This window comes from Triturus cristatus, chromosome 5_2 (assembly GCF_964204655.1).
Source record: "Triturus cristatus chromosome 5_2, aTriCri1.1, whole genome shotgun sequence".
Lineage (NCBI taxonomy): Eukaryota > Metazoa > Chordata > Amphibia > Caudata > Salamandridae > Triturus > Triturus cristatus.
Genome location: NC_140588.1, coordinates 1,028,429,056 through 1,028,449,691, shown reverse-complemented (window position 1 = coordinate 1,028,449,691; position 20,636 = coordinate 1,028,429,056).

Below are 20,636 nucleotides of genomic sequence, written 5' to 3'. Positions count from 1 at the left end.
TTGCACACGACACTGTAGTTACATGTTATTAATTGAGAAATGCTTGCTCGCCTTTGCTTCACATGAGAACTGTCTGTTGTTCACATCCCTAACAGTGAGCAGCGACCTTGGTCTGAACATTGTGTAAAGAAACATTCTGGGTCGCTAGACGGTGCATGTTGTTGGGTTCAGGTTGATCGGCCCACTATTTAGCCATAACACGCACGCCGCTGCAAATACCTGAAAGTCAAGTGCTTTTAATATTGCAGTGCTGCATGATTTAGACACATTCGGAAATAGAGCTTTCCCAGGAGCAGAGTCTAGCTGATCCTGTGATGTGATTCCACTAAGCTGATCTTTACGGTATGGGGTTCCCCATTCAAGCCTAGAGACCTTTTATTAGTCTAATAATAATAATATTAGTTTACTAGCGAAAGGAAGGTGGCTGTCATCCACTGTCATTTTATTATGGTTACTCCTTTCATTTTCTATGGTATTGTAACTATGCTGATGGTTTTGATCTTAATCATTTGTCTGCTTATGTTAGCCAAAGTACTGCATCTTAAGACATAAGGTTTATAAAATAAACTCTTTAAACTTTACCGTGTCTCTGTATATTCTGTTGTGGACTGATATGAGAATAATTACGAACAGGTATTTCTGATTCCCACCATTCCTGAGAATACCCTAAGTCACTTGTTCTGGGTAGTCTATACATTGGGACCGCCGAGATAAAACTCGGATAACGAATGGGACACTGATGCTGGTCGGATAAGGGGTTCTGGGTTCTGTGGTGAGTTTTTGGTACACCACAATTCACTGAGGGCCTGGTTTCCTGTGCATAGTTCTGTGCATAAGCAGAATCCCTGCAACATGGCGCACCTAACGTTTGGTCGATTGATTTGAAACGCCTTAGTAGTGCTTATATTAGTCCACAACACCCTCACTCTTGTTTCCGGTTAACGGGAGTGACGGGTTTAACCTACCTGTGTTTCGACTAATAGGTTCTTTCAAGTTTGATCATTAAAAAGGTTATTTTTACTGAACCCCAGTGCTACTGTTGATATCGTTGATACTCTTTAGTGTGTCCTTATGGTGGTTGACATTGCCGCGCATAGTCGTGCACCTCTGCACCGTCATTTGACGACGTATGGGGTGCCGGATGATGGGATGGCTGTATTTTTGTAGTGAGCGCTGATGCGTCTTACCCTTATGAGATGTTTTACTCTTGGGTGACCTTTCCGGCGGTGGATGCAGACGATGATACGTTTCATTCCTATACTCCCACGCAGCTACCTGCGATCTATACGCCATATAGGACACAAGAAATTCCTATTTCTGCCTGGCAGCATACCATTTGGTTTAATGGCGCCCTTCCCCATGCGGTTGCACCAGCTAGAATGGGGCCGTTGTCTATTGAAGGGGCCACATGGCCGGTGCTAGCCGGATTTACGCCTCATCCCCGCTATCTCACTGTGGCGGTGGCTGAGTTGCGGGTGCTACACACAGCCCTGATTACAGTTCATAGGGCTTTAGTGCAGTACATGTCATGCAACGTGCAGGTGGGGTCCCCTGCTGTTGCGGGACAACCAACGGACCACCACGCGGTGGTTATTAGTCCTGTTATGGTTAATTCGGTGCTGGGCAAGCGCCCCCAAAATAAGGATGATTTGCCTTATTGGCTTGCTGAGAAATTTGACCAACTGGAGGCGGTTTTTCCGCATACCTCTCCTGTAGAGAAACACAGGATTCTCACCATTAGTTTGCCAAAAGACTTGGTCCCAGATATGGCCGGTTGCGCAAACTGGGGCAAGGTCTTTGCCGCGACCTACTCGAAGTGCTTCGGCACTCCGTCTATGTCTGTACTACCCTCCGTCCTTAAACGTGTTCAAGAGAATCACAGGGCGGAGGCTGCTGTTGAATTGGGAATGAGGCTTGTCGGAGTATTCGATGTGGTTGCTTCCATGGTAATGGGCAATCTCAAAGGCGATGCCATGCAGTTCCAAGTAGCTAATAAGCTGGACCGCGTGGACGAACTCGACAGGCCTAAGGAGTTCGCTAAAATAATTGCGGAAGCCTATAGGACCATAGGCCGCAGTGCCTTAGGTGTTAAACCTACTGTGATAATTCCTGATATGGTACAGCAAACTAAGGTGAGCTCGTCTACTAAAGACGAACGCCCTAATTTTCCTAAACAAAATTGGCGAGCAAAGAAACAGGGGAAGCAGTAACAGAAACAGGGGTCTCGTCCTGCCTCACCCGTACAGTCGTTTAGTGAACGCACATACGATCTACGCGATCGATCTAGTATTAAGTCACCTGATAGGTTTCAGGTTTCTGAACAACGCTCTCCTCGTTCTTCACAGGAAACATCGGCTTCACAATCCGGTGGTGGAGACCGTGGGAAAGGAAGGGGTGCCCAAAGTCATGAGCAACCCCGTCAGACTGACGGCAAAGGCTAGCAGGACGAGTCTGCACGTCAACGACCCCCGTTTCAGAGGAAGAAAGTTGCTGCGCTAACAGCGAGGTATGCCACTGATAGTTCGGACGCAGCTTCAGAACCTGACATGGGCACTAACGCTGCTCGACAGCGCGGCGGAAGTTACAGTAGTGCGACAGCAACTGATACGTTCATAACTGTAGAAACTGCTGACACTAGAGTGGCTCCCCCTGACAGACTGTATAATATAGTCCTCTTAATTGAAAGTGACATACAACGCACCATTCAAGGGATTTTTTGGGATAATCTAACCTCTTCGTATGATATTCTATTGGCAGAGGCTGATTGGCCCCCGGCTTTCATTTTAGATACTCCTATAGGGGAGGAGATAATCCTCCCGTCCTTTGCGCACACAGTGCCAAAGGACCAAGATAAGAAGTTCGCCGAGGAGTGGGCTCTGGTGCTTTGTATCGTAATCAGATAGGCTGGGATAAATTGTCCCCCAGCCATGAGATTCCGTTGCGGTCCACGCCCCAGCCACAACCCCAATATCCCATGCGTCGCGAAGCAAGACCTCACGTCGCAGCTATCCTTGAACAATTGGAATATCAAGGTGTAATTGAAACATGCGTGTCACCAATGAATAATCCTTTATTCACTGTGACGAAGCCTGACGGGTCGTACCGCCTGGTTTTGGATTACCGGCATTTAAACTCTCATTGCCGGACATGCGCAGTACAGAATACCCACAGTTCGCCTCTCGTCGATAGTCTCGTGAGAAAACGGTTTAAAACCACACTTGACATTTCCAACGGCTTTTACAGCCATAACCTGTCCTCTCTTAGTAGTGAGTGGACAGCATTTACCTCGGGTGGCAAACAAAAACATTTCAAAAGATTACCGATGGGCTATAAGAACAGCCCTGGTGTCTTTGCCGCTCGTGTAGTCTCTCTGTTAGAGAGCATAGACCCTGATGCGTACTCATATGTGGATGATATTTATCTCACAGATGACGAGTTGTGGCTGCATTTGTGTCGCGTTGATCGCATTATTGTTTTGTTTGCAGACTTCGGTTACAAATTCAACTTTGCGAAGTCTCACATTGCGGAATATACAGTGTTGTTTTTGAGATACGAACTCAACAATGAAGGTCGAGGATTGGCTCCGCACTTCCTAGAGAAATGCGCATGCCTACGTGCTCCTACGACACTGAAGAAATTACAATCTCTGCTGGGCTTTCTGAATTTCGGTCGAACGTACATTCCTGATTATGCCCAGCGTATCAAGTCGCTTTATGCCTTGGTACAACCTACTTTTTCCAAATCATGTTGGCTGCCGGAGCATTCAGCTATATTGCAATCGTTGCAGGCTGACCTTCTAGCTTCAAAATACTTACTGACACGTGATAACCACACTAACCTGGTCATAAGAATTGTGCTGGGCGCAGTGGGTTTCACGTACTTAACGTTCAATGAGGGCGACACCGTCCCCATTGCTGACAAATCACACCTGTACACTACGGCTGAACTGCGATTTTTCTCTGTCGAGAAAGTTCTGACGGCAGTGCAGATGGCGATTCTGAAAGAACGAGCGCTATCGCAAGGTAAACGCATGTTGGTGGTAACAACATATCCTGCCCTTGAGGCGGTGACGAAAGCAAGTGTACCTAACTCTAAGGCTTTGCATCCAAGGTGGATACAATGGGCCACTTCCTTGACATCGCCCGACGTCACATATATCTTTGACGCGGCTCTACAGACTCAGGAGTTCTTACAGTATGAATTCGTTCATCCAGCTCCTCTGTCCTTGCGCCCGCTCGAGGATTACCATTGTGTCATATACACTGACGGTTCTGCGCAACCGGCTACTGGATCGAAGCATGCCTATTCAGCGGCCTGCGCAATTGTGGTCGGTACTTTCGTGAATGGTGAATTCCAATCCTATGTCGTGCATACGCAGTCATTGGGTGATTGTACCGCACAATTGGCGGAGCTTCGGGCTCTGGTGCTTGCACTGGAGTTTGCTGATCCGCGAGTCACTACTCTTATAGTAAGTGACTCGTTCTATTGTGTTCAATCTTACAACGACAATCTACATGTTTGGTCTCAAAATGACTACCGTGATTCCAAAGGTAGCACAATTAAGCATAAAACGCTTTGGGTTCGAGTGGCAGAACTTAAAGAACATCTGCCTCTCGTGAATGTTATTCAAACTCTTGGTCACCAACGAGTTGGTGTCCATGCTGTCGGCAACAGCCTAGCTGACGAGGCAGCAAAACCAGCAGTGGCGACATACTTAGTAGCAGCAGTTACAAGATCACAAAGTAAGATCGATGATGACATCTTGGCAGCTATTGCTGCTACAGACTAGGGAACGAAATATCCGAGAGGTTTCCCTTCTCGTTACCATTATCGCTTAAGTCCTGATAACGTCCCGTTAGTGAGGATTAACGACGTTGGTGACAGATTGATTCCCAACGCGGACTGCAGACCATCTTTGATATTAGCAGCTCACGAGGGCATGGCGTCTGCCCATGCCGGCGTTGCAGCTACTGTATCTCTGTTACAACAACGTTACTGGTGGTGCGGTTTATATAAACAAGCTCGCGCTTATGTTCTTCATTGTGACATTTGCCAGCAGATAAAACCTTCAACTGCAGCGCGCCCACCACAGACTCAGTTGTACATATCTAATAAACCACTGGGGTGTGTTTATTTAGATCATTGCAGTCCATTCACCTCTGATACTGCGTACAAATACATCTTGGTTGCAGTGGACTCGTGCACACGTTTTCTGTGGGTATGGCCACAAAGGAGTGCTGATGCCCATACTGTCATCAAGGATTTGCGTGTCTTTGTTGGAAGTTTTGCATGTGGTACCTTTCATTCTGATCAGGGCCCTGCGTTCGCCTCTAAGGCGTACAAAGAAGCCATGAGAAATTTGGGGGTCCAAGTCAAATTTTCGTCTCCATACCGACCTGAGGGTAATAGTGTAGTGGAGCGAATGAACCGTGACTTATAGCAATCTTTGACAGCCAGGGTTTTAGGTACTGGCCGGAACTGGCTAGCCCACTTGTATGATGTACAACGTGCACTTAATAATCTCCCTAGAAGGTCTCTGGGTGGGTGGACCCCATACATGATGCTCTTTGGCACACAAATGTTTGTCCCGGACCTTGATGGTCTAGACATGGCGGCGTCGGCCGCACCCTTTGACGTAGATGATCACTGTGCTGTATTGCAGAATCTACAAGAAGCCAGAAACAGTCTAGCGAAGGAACACGTATCCTCCACATCTGATGCTGCGCTTCAGATTCCGGTAGTCGGCTGGCTACCTCGAGTTGGTGATCTGGTCCGTGAGAAGGTGGAGAACAAGAAGGAGTTCGGCCCCTCTTATCGTGCACCAGTTCCGGTGCTTGGAGTACAGGGTACACGTACAATCATTTTACCTCCACTTCCTGGTCGCAAGGATAACAGGTACATCTCTATTGGCAATGTCAAGCTACAACGAGTGGCCGATTCTTCTTAGTATGACTCCAGCGGTTTCTTGCCCTTCAATGCTGAGAAATTCTGTTGTGGCCCCAGCTTCTACCACCTTGCCTGATGTTGCCGTCGAGATGCATACAGTTACTGGTCCTTTATTGCCACCGACACCTGGTGGTCTACCTGAAGATATTGAGTATGCTTATCCTGCGGATGTCCTGTTGCCTGTTTTACAATCCACCACAGTTACCCAGTCGCGCTACTCCTTTGACACTAATTCAATGACTTCAATTGCCCTGTCAAAAGTTTCAATTTTTGTTGCCTGGTTTAAAAGACATTTTTTAATTCCCCCTTGGACTTACATTTGGCTGGTGCTCATATGTATTTTTTTGTTTATGTCCATTGGCTTTGTGGTAGTGTTTCTTAGACCTATAAATGGACACTACCTGAAAGAAAGAACTACAATTAGACTAATTGATGGAACTTTGGCCCCCCACTCCTCATCACATATTATGAAAAGGGACCAGACTTTTGTGAACATTACTGCCTGGCCTGTATTGGATGGGATAGCTTGGGATGCTGTTAAATTTCAAATTCATGGTCCCACTGAAGTAATCAATGTGCCAAATGTATTTTGTGTTTCTATGGGTGATGTAGTTAAGCAAAACATCCACTCGGATGATTGGGATGTACAAGCAATAGAAGCACTGTTTTCTGATTTTAAATATTATGCTGGATTTGATGCGGAGGATTTGTATTTAGATACTGCTAATTATGATGAGCAATTCTGCTATCAACATTATGGCACGCATTTCCTACACAAAGCAAATATGTTTAGACATTTTGTAAATTATACGCAATGGGAACACTGTCCAACCCCTAGGCTGGGCAGCTCCACCACGTTAGTGGACAAATTCACATATTTTTCTGATTTCAGTGTGTCGAATCCGGCCTCCTTTTATTTTAAGGTTGCGGCTGAGTCTGCTTCTAAAGTTAGACTGACACACAGCAAATTGTTGTATTCCAAGTCCTTTATGGATGAGTTGGCAATCGGAGGCTATGATCTGTGGAAAGTTACAATCGATCCTAAATCCGTTTGGGTTTCTAAACCGTGGCAGGTACAGGAAACAGAAGCTTTGCATCGTGCCTGCCTCATCCCAAACCACATCCTATTTTTGAATTCGTCAATTTTTCAGACCACCTGTTTTAGATTGGCTACTTCTAAAAAACTAAATTCTCCCTCTGCTCCGGGTCTGGGTGCTTATCCTAATTGGGATAATCATACGGATCTGTCCCTTGCTACGTTGCAGTCATACATTTCCAACACATCCTTCAATATTTCTGAATTGAATCTGGAGGGGTGGTTAATATGGCAAACGAGCTCAGATTTCTGTCAACATCGGTTTCTGGATTTGGCACCGGGGTATACACAAGTTCGTGTAGACCCCCGTTTTGAATCTTCTCACACTGTAACTACCTACTCGGTAGGGAAGTTATGCCAATCTTGGCTGCAACATTCCACCTTAGCATCTGTTAAACTTAATTTATCACAATTGAACGACAAAATAAATTTGAATGATTTTGTTGAGGGTCCTGCGGTTGGCAGGTCCAAAAGAAGGGTATATGCTGTTTACAACGAAGTTTGGAAGCTATCACAGATTGAAGCTGCATCCAGATTACATGCTATTGATCAAGTCAATATGGAGAAAGTATTGGCTGAAATAGATAATAGCATTAACACCCTGTCTTCCAGAATTTATACCTTAGATAATATTGTTTCATCTGTAGTAGACATTGTGCAGGATGATTTGTCTGTTTTGTATCGTGGTCAAAATCAATTGCGTTCTATTATGCAGTTTGCATGGACGTTGCAAACGTTAAAGGCTGGGAAAGTCCCTTGGGATTACATGAATACTTCATCTTTGTTCCTCCCATTTAATTTGACTGCGAAACAACAGTTCATGTCAATGAAAGATGCAACATACTCATGCTGCACATTGAAAAGTTAGAACCTTTACCTTTCTCTGTTGCCGAATTAAACTCCTCTGTGTGGCTTATCCACGGGTTGATCACATTACCATTCCCCCTGTTTAAGTTCAGTTTGTGCATGAAACATTATGCCCCTGGCAGATATGAAAGACTGGGTACTGCCTTCCTGCACGAAGTTTGGTCACTCCCATTCACGTACAGATGCGTGAGGGACAGAAAAGAGGTTTACTTAAAAGGTGAAGAGTGCACTTCCACTCCATATCACTATGTGGTGTATTGGCACATTCAGTTGCATGGTGCATGTAATGTGCACGCTCTTAATTTAGCTTGCGTCCTGAAAGGGATCCCGGTGCCACCTATAACACCGTCTTTTACGCTGCTTGCTAACGGTAGTTATTTGCTATTAAATAATGAAGCTTGCTGTGGGATGTTAGTGGGAATTCCCTACATAGTGTCCGTATCACAGAGAGTAGTCTGCTGTAATAACGTCCTTTTCCCACCCCCGCATGGACGGCTCGATGTATCCATCTGGCCTTCCATTCCAACCTTGAAAGCAGAGTTCAACAAGATGAGCAGAATAAGGGCTCTATTGTCTCAAAAAAAAGTCGCGTTGACTTCGTCCCGGGAAACATTTGTCCTTCACGTAGAAAATACGCGCACAGAGGTGCAAGCGCTTTTGAATACTGATCTCCCACTTCATTTTGGGGCCCTGATTCAGACTATCTTTAATGCTTCGTCAACAAGTGGCCTGGCACATTTTTTCAAATTGTGGGCTCCGGCCTCGTGACCTCCTTTCAAACTATTTTTGGTGTGATCCTGGCATTTTTTCATTCTATTTTTTCCAGCGTCTTCGGAGGTCTCCCTTTGATTCTCGCCCTCGTAGCTGGGGTACTTTTGTTGGTCTGCGTACTACGCTATGGATGCACAACTTGCGTCACACGACAGCATGTCACGGCTCCTCCATCTTCGTAACCGGATGCTTGAATACTATGGAACTTTACCACTGGCAACTCTAAGCATAGCCTATGGATTGTCCTTCCGGTTTCCCTACTTTACTTGCGTGAAGCCTGTCTTTCATTGCCTAGAGTGTCCGATCTAATGGGCTCTGGATTTGTGCTTGTCGAACTCGGTGTCTCCTGCCCCGGATTATGATGGGCTAATGAGCCCCTTAGTGGCTCATGAGTTGGACTGTTCTGGCGTCAGGATTATGGCCTGTGGAGCAGCACATGAATTCCTGGGGAATTGGGACATCGGAACGGCTGCAGCTGAATTCTTGGCGAGAAGTTATCTTGAAGAACACGCCAGTTGTCCTCTGATGGTACTAGAGGCTCCGGTTGTCGAGGAACATGTGTGTTCCTTCCCCTTGCTGAATTGGATGGCAGATAATTTTGCAGAACGTTCCAATGATTTCCTCTTGGAAGCTGTTGCAACTTATTGTGCTTATACCTTGATGGATTAACTTGGAGGTCATCTAAAATTCCTATGGAATGTTTTTTTTTCTTCTCTTTTCGTTGAACATCCATCGATGATATTTGTTTCCCCTTTAAACGGTTTTTTTTTACTCCCTATTTTCTTCGAACTTTTCACTTACCTTATATGGACTCACAATTTATGCCCTTGGTTCTGTTATATCGAACTTGAACTCTGCGTTCTTGAAATTGCGCCCCTACTGGTTAGTGGTCCGATCAAGGGGGGGGGGGGTGTAGTGAAGACTGCTATTTATATACGTACAATGCTAAGTTAGCACAACCGCGTTAGATGGTAGAAAGCCATCTTGCCACTTTTGCTGCTTTTGCACACAACACTGTAGTTACATGTTATTAACCCCTTCGGTGCTCATGACGGAATGGTTCCGTCATGACCCACGGTTGAGCTGTGCTCATGACGGAACCATTCCGTCATGACCACACCCGCGCAAGATTCCGTCAGCACAGCGGCGGAATCTGCGCAGCATCGAAGGGGTTAATTGAGAAATGCTTGCTCGCCTTTGCATGAGAATTGTCTGTTGTTCACATCCCTAACAGTGAGCAGCGACCTTGGTCTGAACATTGTGTAAAGAAACAGTCTGGGTTGCTAGACGGTGCATGTTGTTGGGTTCAGGTTGATCGGACCACTATTTAGCCACAACACGCACGCAGCTGCAAATACCTGAAAGTCGAGTGCTTTTAATATTGCAGTGCTGCATGCTTTAGACACATTCGGAAGAAGAGCTTTCCCAGGAGCAGAGTCTAGCTGATCCTTTGATGTGATTCCACTAAGCTGATCTTTACGGTATGGGGTTCCCCACTCAAGCCTAGAGACCTTTTATTAGTCTAATAATAATAATATTAGTTTACTAGCGAAAGGAAGGTGGCTGTCATCCACTGTCATTTTATTATGATTACTCCTTTCAATCTCTATGGTATTGTAACTATGCTGATGGTTTTGATCTTAGTCATTTGTCTGCGTATGTTAGCCAAAGTACTGCATTTTAGGACACGAGGTTTATAAAATAAACTCTTTAAACTTTACCGTGTCTCTGTTTATTCTGTTGTGGACTAATAATTACGAACAGGTATTTCTGATTCCCACCATTCCTGAGAATACCCTAAGTCGCTTGTTCTGGGTTGTCCATACATTGGGACCGCCGAGATAAAACTCGGATAACGAATGGGACACCGATGCTGGTCAGATAAGGGTTTCTGGGTTCTGAGGTGAGTTTTTGGTACACCACAATTCACTGAGGTCCTGGTTTCATGTGCATAGTTCTGTGCATAAGCGGAATCTCAGCAACACCCCAGTATATATAGTACAATTTCCTTTGTTCTGCCCTTGGCACAGTGCTTGGGGACCAGCCTCAACTGGTTCTAGGGGGTGTTGAAGCACTCTGTTTATCAGGCTTCCACCCTCCTTTGTCAGATGAGGGCTCGGTCCTCAGACACACCACAGGAGGACGGAGACAGCATTCACCCAGGCAGGCACAGACCTATTCAGGGTCAGGGACTACTCCAAATGTAGATCTGCCCATTCACCCTAGTGCTGACTCACCCTGCCCTCCCTAGAGCCACACACCTCACCAACACCTGTCACTCCAGAGCTAGACATGCAATACATATCAGGCAGGCAGACACACAGCACACAGAAATGTCAACTTTTAAAAGTGCATTTCTAAAATAGTGATAATAAATCTGCGCACACCATTGCACAGCATTTATTATTACTATTCCAAACATACCAAACTCGACCACGCTGCTTCTCATGTATCAGGAATTACCACTGAAACACTTATCAGGGAATCCCTAATGCATTCCTATGGGAGGGCAGCCTCACAGCAGTGAGAAACCAAAATGGCTATTTATCACTACCTGGACATGTCACGCACTTAAGGTACATGTCCTACCTTCTTACTACAATGCACCCTGCCCATTGCGCGCATAGGCCCTGCAATAGCAGAGGCCTAATACAGGTTTGAAAGGCTACTTTGGGGGTGGTGCAAGCAGTGCTGCAAGCCCACCAGTAGCATTTAATTTACTGGCCCGGGTATATGAGATACCACATTACTGGGGACTGACAGCTAAATTAAATATGCCAAAGAGGTGTAGACCAATCTTACCGTGTTTACCACAGAGAGCACACACACTTTACACTGGACAGCTGTGCTAAAGTGCCCAGAGTTCTAAAACCACCAACACCAGGTCCGAAAAAAGACTAGGAGGAAGGCAAAAAGTTCAGGGATGACCCTGCAAAAAGGGCCAAGTACAACAATACACTTATGAGGTAAATCCTAATGAAAAATTATTGTTTCATTTACTTTTTTACATGGTTACATATAAATGCCTGTTGTTATGCTCCTCCCTTAATCAGATGATCAGCGTTAGTATGTGGCAGACTGTCATAAGTGCAGTGCTAAGTGCCGACCACCGTAAACCAATTAAGTGACGGTGGGGTCACCTGAAACCACCGGCTCAAATTAAGCAGTGGAATCTATTGAAACAAAAACATTGAAACAAAACTATTGAAACAAAATAACAAACAAAACTGTCAGGAGAGACGGATTAGCGCAAAGCTTGCAAAAAACATACTGGAAAGAAAGTTATAGGGAAGGCAAGATAGGCATTCATTTTTTGCAACACTAGGCAGTTTGATTGGAAAAAGATGTGCTGGATGATAACCTGGAGGAGTTAAGCACTAGCTGTAGTACAGTAGACCACATTCTCCCAACTTCTCATATAAAGCATTTTAACATTATATGCCAGCGTGATGGTCGTGAAATCTGATGGTCAACCACCTCCCACCCCCACCCTGCCCCCAATCTTACTGCTGACCAAGCTAAACACCCCTGCCAACAGCGCCAGAATAATTTATTAGATCTGCACCCCCTCCCCCGCCTTGGAGACCATAACATACGACTGGCCTGATCTAAGGGTTACCACTGGCAAAACCGCCATGCCAGGGAGGACTGAGATACGCAGTGTTATCATGATGCCTGCGTTCCAGGAACTCAGTTTAGACATCTACATCTTTCATGTTGAAAGGGAAGACAGACCCCCAGCATTACCGCCTGGCACGCGGGCCTTGGACATTAGTTCTGAACTGTCTCCTCTGCTGTGACAGCAAACTCCAATGATTGCTCGCCAGCCAGAAGCCCAAAGGCTCGGAGTGAGTGCCTCAGCGGGCTGTTAAAGGGAGAGAACACATTCCTTAAGAGCTCCCCAGTGCCTGCGCGCATATTTTTGGAAGCCACAGTTCTGTCGCCAGAAGTGTCCTGCACAATAAAGGGACCGCAGATTTCATATTACCTTTTACGTTTGTCACGTCCCAGAGTTATTGCTTTCAGTTATCTTCTATTTTCGTTGTTATGTAAGTCTCTGGTTAGGCTTCTGAAGCCCGGTGTGTTGCATTTTGCTGAAACAGAGGTCTGAGTTGCATGTTGTAAACTTTGCTGTATTGGCGGCCTCAACACTGGAGATAGGGGCAGCAATAAGACTGGATTGGCATGGCGCCCGTGTGCCTGTCTGAAGCATAGTTACTGTTGTAAACTTTACGGGATAGGAGCAGCAATAAGACTGGATTGGCATGGCGCCCGTGTGCCTGTCTGAAGCATAGTTATTGTTGTAAACTTTACGGGATAGGAGCAGCAATAAGACTGGATTGGCATGGCGCCCGTGTGCCTGTCTGAAGCATAGTTATTGTTGTAAACTTTACGGGATAGGAGCAGCAATAAGACTGGATTGGCATGGCGCCCGTGTGCCTGTCTGAAGCATAGTTACTGTCGTTAAACTTTACGGGATAGGAGCAGCAATAAGACTGGATTGGCATGGCGCCCGTGTGCCTGTCTGAAGCATAGTTACATAGAATGTGGCTGAGCTGCTCCAAACAATCACGTAACGGATACTTCTCAATACGTGGACAGGCAAAGAATGAACACAACCTCCAGGTCTGAGTGACAGCAGTGAGGCCACCAGGGTGCATGTTGGACTTGCACATTTTTGCAGGGTCTCTCTCAGAGTTTTGCCTCCTGTTGCTGGAGCCGTTTTTGTTGCCATTAGAACTCTGTGCACTCGTCCATTGGTAAAGTGTTTGCGCTCTCTCCCTAAAACATGACACAATTGGCATTTACCTGACTAGTACATTTGATTTATTTGTAAGTCCCTAGTAAATGGTATTACATGTATGCAGGGTCTGCAAATTAAACGCTATTATTAGAGTCCTAGTGCCACCCCTAAAGTAGCTTTTTAAAACGGGTCTCAGGCCTGCCACAGCAGCCTGTAGTGCAGTTTTAAACTGGCATTTCGACCTGGCAAAATAAACCTTTGTTTCAACAAAAAAGTACTGGCACACTGTAGCAAAACTTCCTTGTTATTGTGGACTAGGTAGGAGGAAGTGTGCTTTATCACAAACCTCCAACACTCATTTATATTGTATGGAGACAGCCCATCCAGAATGCTACAAATTTAAAAAGTTAAGTAGAAAAGAAAAGTCAGAAGAAAAGGAGAATGTGTAGTCAGTCCACAAAAAGATACACTCTACAGAAACCCTCAATCGTAACGAGGTGAAAAAATGTGTAGAGAGAGAGAGAGTACCTCACGTGCGCACCACCAGAGGAGCTACTGGTTGGTTCTCACCAGCTTGCCCACGTTTATTTCATCATCGGTCACTCTCTCTCAAGAAAAAAGTGTGCAGTGTCCAGTGGAAAAACACATAACACAAGACAGTGTAGTTTGAAAAACAAAGAAACACATAAATTGTGCAGACAACGACAGTAAAAAATGGTGAGGGTATATAGACTCACAAATGGTTGTTTTATTCTGGTTAGGAGTCTATCACCCTGTTTAAAAACACAGCATGTTGCATACCTTAATAATGACGGCCAACATGTTTCATTGCCAATAAAATTTGTGGCAAATTCATCAGGGCAAGATATTGATAAGAGACTGGCCGTGAAGGAGGCCCGCTGGATCTTTACTGAGAAGGGGGACACCATTGGTCTTAATGACCAAATTGAGTGGAACAAAGTAAGCAGATAGGTGGTTATTAACAAGCTGAGTACTACATCTTGTAATTATGAACATACTACCTCCACTCACCCTTGATGTACCTTTTTTTAATGTAATATAGCCCTTGTAAAGTGAAGTCGCATGTTCCCTAATGATCTGGTTGAGATTCACCTGCTCCCCGGTGTGCCCACCGGGTGACACACGGGCCATGGGTTTAGTCTCTCCCTGGCGTTATTGGTGGGGGCGCTGTATGTATAATGTTCATGGTGCACATATGCGCTCTACTATGCATTCTGGAGGCTTCCTACTTTTTCCCTGATTCGTCCCAAATGTTATCAATTGCGGACTGACTCCCTTTTATTACACACTATATCGACCTCTGGCAAAATGGCTGCCATGTTGGTCCTTTTTCAGAAGAGATTTGCTTGTAGACTGGTTTGGATTAGGATCACGTCCTCCACATATGGGATGCTACCCTGATGGATTCGGGCTCATGATCTAAACAAGATGGCATAATCACCTACTACTCTGTAGCCAGAGTAGTTTGTCCCATTTGATTTCGAAATGGCTTTATATCGGGATTCTGTACCACTTCAAAATGGCCGCGGCATTCCCCAGTGTAGATCGATACAACCCGGGGACTCGCGTAGTCTCGCGAGATGACGCCAGAGCCACACTTTGAAAATAGACACAGTCGCACGTTTAGTTGCTCCAGTGTTGAGGTACCGCCTGGTTGTACAAGGGACAGGGTAAGCCGGGGGTGGATGAGCTACTAAAAACGCTGTTTGCACTTTCGGTTGTTGCGTGGCTGTTGCGGTACGTAAATACCATGGTTTTTCACATTTTTAAAGCATGGTATGAATAAGACGGTTGTGATCTTTGAAGTCAGTCGAGCTGTGAAAACGGTATTGGTAACGAGTTGTGCTGATGTGATACATCAGATTTTATTGGGTTATTTGTTGTAAGGACAAATGGTGGAGTAGAACTACCAAACAGCGAGGTGAATGATCTTTTAGAGATCGAGGAAGAGTAAACACACAGAGAGTTTGCAAGATTAAATCAGGTATAGATGGTCTATACATTTTTTCCACAGGTGCAGGCACCAACGACGGTCGTGTTTTGCCGAGCAGGAAGGCGATAGTAAAAAGTTTAGAACGCCCCTGCGACTGGTTGGTGGCTGGTATGTGGGCCCATAGCCCCAACTAGGTAATGAATTAAAGCTTGTTACCATCACCATCTTCAGGATGGTCAGTGAACTCATCCCTCTCCGTACTGATTATGCTGTATGTTTGTCTGTTTGTGTTTGTCAGTCCTTTTAAAGGTGTGTGTCCAGAGAAGGTGATCCTTGACCCCTTCTTGCCCTGATGAATTTGCCACAAATTTTATTGGCAATGAAACATGTTGGCCGTTATTATTAAGGTATGCAACATGCTGTGTTTTTAAACAGGGTGATAGACTCCTAACCAGAATAAAACAACCATTTGTGAGTCTATATACCCTCACCATTTTTTACTGTCGTTGTCTGCACAATTTATGTGTTTCTTTGTTTTTCACACTACACTGTCTTGTGTTATGTGTTTTTCCACTGGACACTGCACACTTTTTTCTTGAGAGAGAGTGACCGATGATGAAATAAACCTGGGCAAGCTGGTGAGAACCAACCAGTAGCTCCTCTGGTGGTGCGCACGTGAGGTACTCTCTCTCTCTCTACAAATTTTTTCACCTCGTTACGATTGAGGGTTTCTGTAGAGTGTATCTTTTTGTGGACTGACTGCACATTCTCCTTTTCTTCTGACTTTTCTTTTCTACTTAACTTTTTAAATTTGTAGCATTCTGGATGGGCTGTCTCCATACAATATAAATGAGTGTTGGAGGTTTGTGATAAAGCACACTTCCTCCTACCTAGTCCAGAATAACAAGGAAGTTTTGCTACAGTGTGCCAGTACTTTTTTGTTGAAACTATTGTTGATTGGAGGGCGTTCTGGCACGTTTTTCCCTCTCCAGCTCCTTTTGTGATTGAAAATAAACCTTTGTGCCAGGTGTAAGAAATTGAGTTACTGGTTCAGGTCGAGACTATCGCTTCTCAAGTAGCAATCACAAATCTTCTCAGGGTGAAGTCACAAGCAAATCCTAAATTAACCTATGCTCAACCCTTGGGTAACTTGGCAATGAGCACTCAGGCTTAATTCAGAGGAAATGTGTAAGTATTTGTGCAACACTACAAACAGTAACAAAATGAAAACACACCACAAAAGGAGCCCACAACAAAGTTAGAAATATGGGGGCCGATTACGATGGTGGACTGAAAACCCTTCCGTCCGCTGTGCTTGCGATAAAAAAATGCCCGCATGTACCGCAGCATTTTCGCCGGTCAGATTACGATGCAATGCACGTAAAATCCGACCACGGCAGATGGAATTCACAAAAGACCGTCCGCCACGGTTGGAAAAGCTGCAAATCTGACCGTGGTGGACGGGGAAAGCTGTTCAATGGACTAAAAGTCTGCTTCTGGTGCGGTATGACCGTACAGCTAATTAAAATGAGATTTCGGAGCTGGCGAAACGAGGATTGCATTCCGACCGCTGCGGTCGTGCTTAGGCAACATGAATGGCGGTCGAAAAAACTTCCCAACCATGCTCAAAGTGTGCCTGTACTCTCCGCTGCCCTCAATCACATCAGACACGCCCTAATGACACACCCCAACTGTTTTTGACAATGAAAGCCATGGTCAACATGGAACACACACCTGGTGGTCATCACTCATGTGGGCACACCCACATACCACAGTATAAAACCAACCCTTTCCTGGACCAGCATTCTTTGCATAGCAGGCGCACAGAGACAGAGAGAGACAGGACACCATTTTCACAGACATAACACAACACACAGCAAACCATCACACTCATCTATCTCCACACATCACCACTTCTCATCCACACACCTGACACACCTCACATAACTTCACTACCACCTTGTACCCTGCACTTTTCACTCATTTGACCATGCCACCCAAGAAAATGCCCAAATTCACAGACGCAGAGTTGAAAGTGTTGGTAGACGAGATAATTAGGGTAGAAATACATTTGTATTGGAACCTGGTCGAACAGACCCCACTTGTGAGGAAAAATCAAATGTGGGCAAGGATCTACAGCAAAGGCAATGCAGTAAGGACCACCCTACACACACTGTGTGAGATCAAAAAGCGGTAGACCGACCTCAAGATCAGGGTCAAGGCTCGGGCCCAGAGGAACCATGATGCAGCTCAAATAACTGGTGGTGGCCATCCCATTCCACCACTAACATTCAGCGAATGAGAGGCGAATCCCTATCCCTATCCCCTGTTCGGATCATTACATAGTACCTTTCTCTATACGAATTCCTGGAGGAAGATCTCCGCAGCCAACGGCATTGTAGCACCTCAGGCGGAGATGGGCCACCTTCTCCCAGTCTAAATTTTGCGAGGCGTTGACTAAAGGGGGGAGCCCTGGGGGGGATGATGTAGACACGGCTAACACTAATCTTTGTAAGCGCATCAACGAGGCGCTAGATTGCACAGCTCCTCTCTCAAAAGCCAAATCAGGTGGCCGGGTTAAAAAAACTGCCCCATGGTTCAACGATGAACTACGAGTCATGAAAGCCGCACTGAAGAGAGTCGAAAGAAAATGGCGCGGGGCTCTTTCCAAAGAAACTAGAGATGCCTACTTGATTGAGCAGCGACTTTACCATGGCCTAATTAGGAAGTCTAAAACAGCATATTACACGACTAGAATTAGCGAAGCTGGTAACTCGATGAAGGAGCTTTTTTCGCTCTATAAAACTCTCTCGAGTGGAAAACCAGCTACTGCCCCAGATGACTGCTCGCCTGAATCCTGCGATAGGATCGCAGATTTTTTTGCTGAAAAAATATCCAAAATGTATTCGGCATTTCCGATTCAACCCATTAATGGGACAGAATTTGTGGAAAGCCCTAGGGAATGGGGGGATAGACATAGATTGACCAACTTTGTCACCCCGCCTCCAGAAGATCTCTTAAAAATCTGTAGATCTGTGAAGTCGGGATCTCCGCGGGACCCTACTACACCAAAACGTCTAGCGGATAGCCTAGTGGTATTGGAACCTTACATTAGACATCTATTAGACGTGTCCTTCAGCACCAAGACCGTGCCCAAAGACTGGAAAAAGGCGGTGGTTCTACCCCTTAGGAAGAAACCTAATATCAGTTTTGATAAACTAGAGAACCTCCGGACAATTTCCCTTCTACCCTACCTGGCCAAAGTGGCTGAAAAAACGGTCAATCTGCAATTGATGGATTTCGTGGAAAAGGCTGCCTTACTACACGATACCCAATTTGGCTTCCGTCCCCGCCATTCAATGGAATCTGCGCTCCTGATGGCTGTGGAGACCCTACGTCAGGGGGTGGATGAGGGTCATACTATGGCCTTCATCCTATTGGATCTGAGTGCAGCATTCGACACTGTAGCTCATACCACCTTGCTACAGTGTCTGAACAGTGGAGGAATATCTGGAGCTGCACTCCAATGGATCCAATCGTTCCTGACTGGGAGAAGCTTCCAGGTCCGCCAGGGTGATCACTACTCCAGGGACATAGGATTGGGCCAGGGCGTTCCCCAGGGATCGTCCCTGAGCCCCACCCTTTTTAATGTAAATGTAAATGTAAATGTAAATGTACATGTAAATGACACCTCGTCAGGAAGTCAGAAACCTTGGGGTCTGGCTTGATGCTGACCTGTCTTTTGGACCCCAGATAGACCGGGTGGCGGGTGTCTGTTTTAGCATTTTAAAAAGCCTACGGAAGGTCCTAGTTCTCCTCCCTACGTCCGCCCGTAGAACGCTGGTGCACGCCCTCGTCACATCGCGTCTAGACTACGGCAACCTATTGTACTTGGGAGCAACCTGTAAGGCAAAAAATCGCCTTCAGGTGTTACAGAATGCGGCAGCCCGCCTCATTTTAAAATTCCCCAAAAGATCGGCCTCCAAAGCTGCCCTTCAGACCCTCCATTGGCTGCCAGTAAGGAGCAGAGTTGAATTTAAAGCCCTCTGTACTGGTTATCGCATCCTTACTGGGAAGGCGCCAGCACCACTCCAGAACCTAGTCACCAGGTATGTACCATCACGCGCTTTGCGCTCCTCACATGGAGGCCTATTAAAGGTCCCTAGGGTGAGAAGGGCCCGCACGGAAGGAAGATCCTTTCGCTACTTGGTGGCGAAGAGCTGGAATGCTCTACCTCTTAACCTTCGCCTGGATCCATCTGAATCTAGCTTCCGGAAGAAACTAAAAACACATCTATTCTCTAGATAACCGGGCCCACTCCTCACTTCTGTTTCTGAGTTTTTCAGTTTCAGCGCGGGGACACGCTTCCGAGCGTAACCAAGCGCTTTACAAAATTCCCTTATTATTATTATTATTCAACAGGTGATTCACTCTCAACAGCTTGCGACACTGAGATCAATGAGCTGAGCCCGTCTCCCCCCCAGGAAGGTGACCTCTCGGATGCTGATTCTCTCGGATGAGGAGGACCAACCTGGTCCCTCAGGCGTGTCCGGGCAAGCTCAGTCTCAGGGCCTCCACCACGACTCCAACAACAGCAGCAACAACGCTGACCCCTGCAACAATGACCTGTGTGGCAGCCAACTCCGCCATCACCACCGCTGCCTCCAACACTGTCCCTGTGGCAGTTGTCACCAATACCACCAGGCAGCCTGGGGATGCTGGGGACAGTGTGCGGGGCATCGACAGGCAATGCCACAGGTCTGTGCCTGCCGGGAAGGTGTGGGCAACTGGGTAGCAGTCACAGGAGAACACTGAGACTGACGCCCTGGCCACTTTGAATACAGTCCTTGGAGAATATCAACAACACAACAGGGTGGGGCTTTCAGCCCCACCCTGTTTAACATCTATATGCGCCCTCTGGCGGATATTGTATTGAGGCATGGAATAAAGCTGGTGTCATATGCTGATGACACTCAGCTGGTTGTGACTCTGGAGCAAACTCAATCTGGTACGGCATCTTATTTGAAGGTCTGCTTGGGGGAGCTTGCTGACTTGATGAGATATAGCTGCCTTCAGCTGAATGCAGGGAAGACAGAGGTGATGTTTGGTGGAAAACAGCCCTCTCTCTGGTCACACCATTGGAGGCCTGTGGAACTTGGGCCTACCCCAGCCCCGAAAACAAAGGTGAAGAATCTGGGAGTAGGGTTCGATGAAAATCTGTCTTTCTCTGAGCAAATTACCGATGTGGCTGGAGCCTG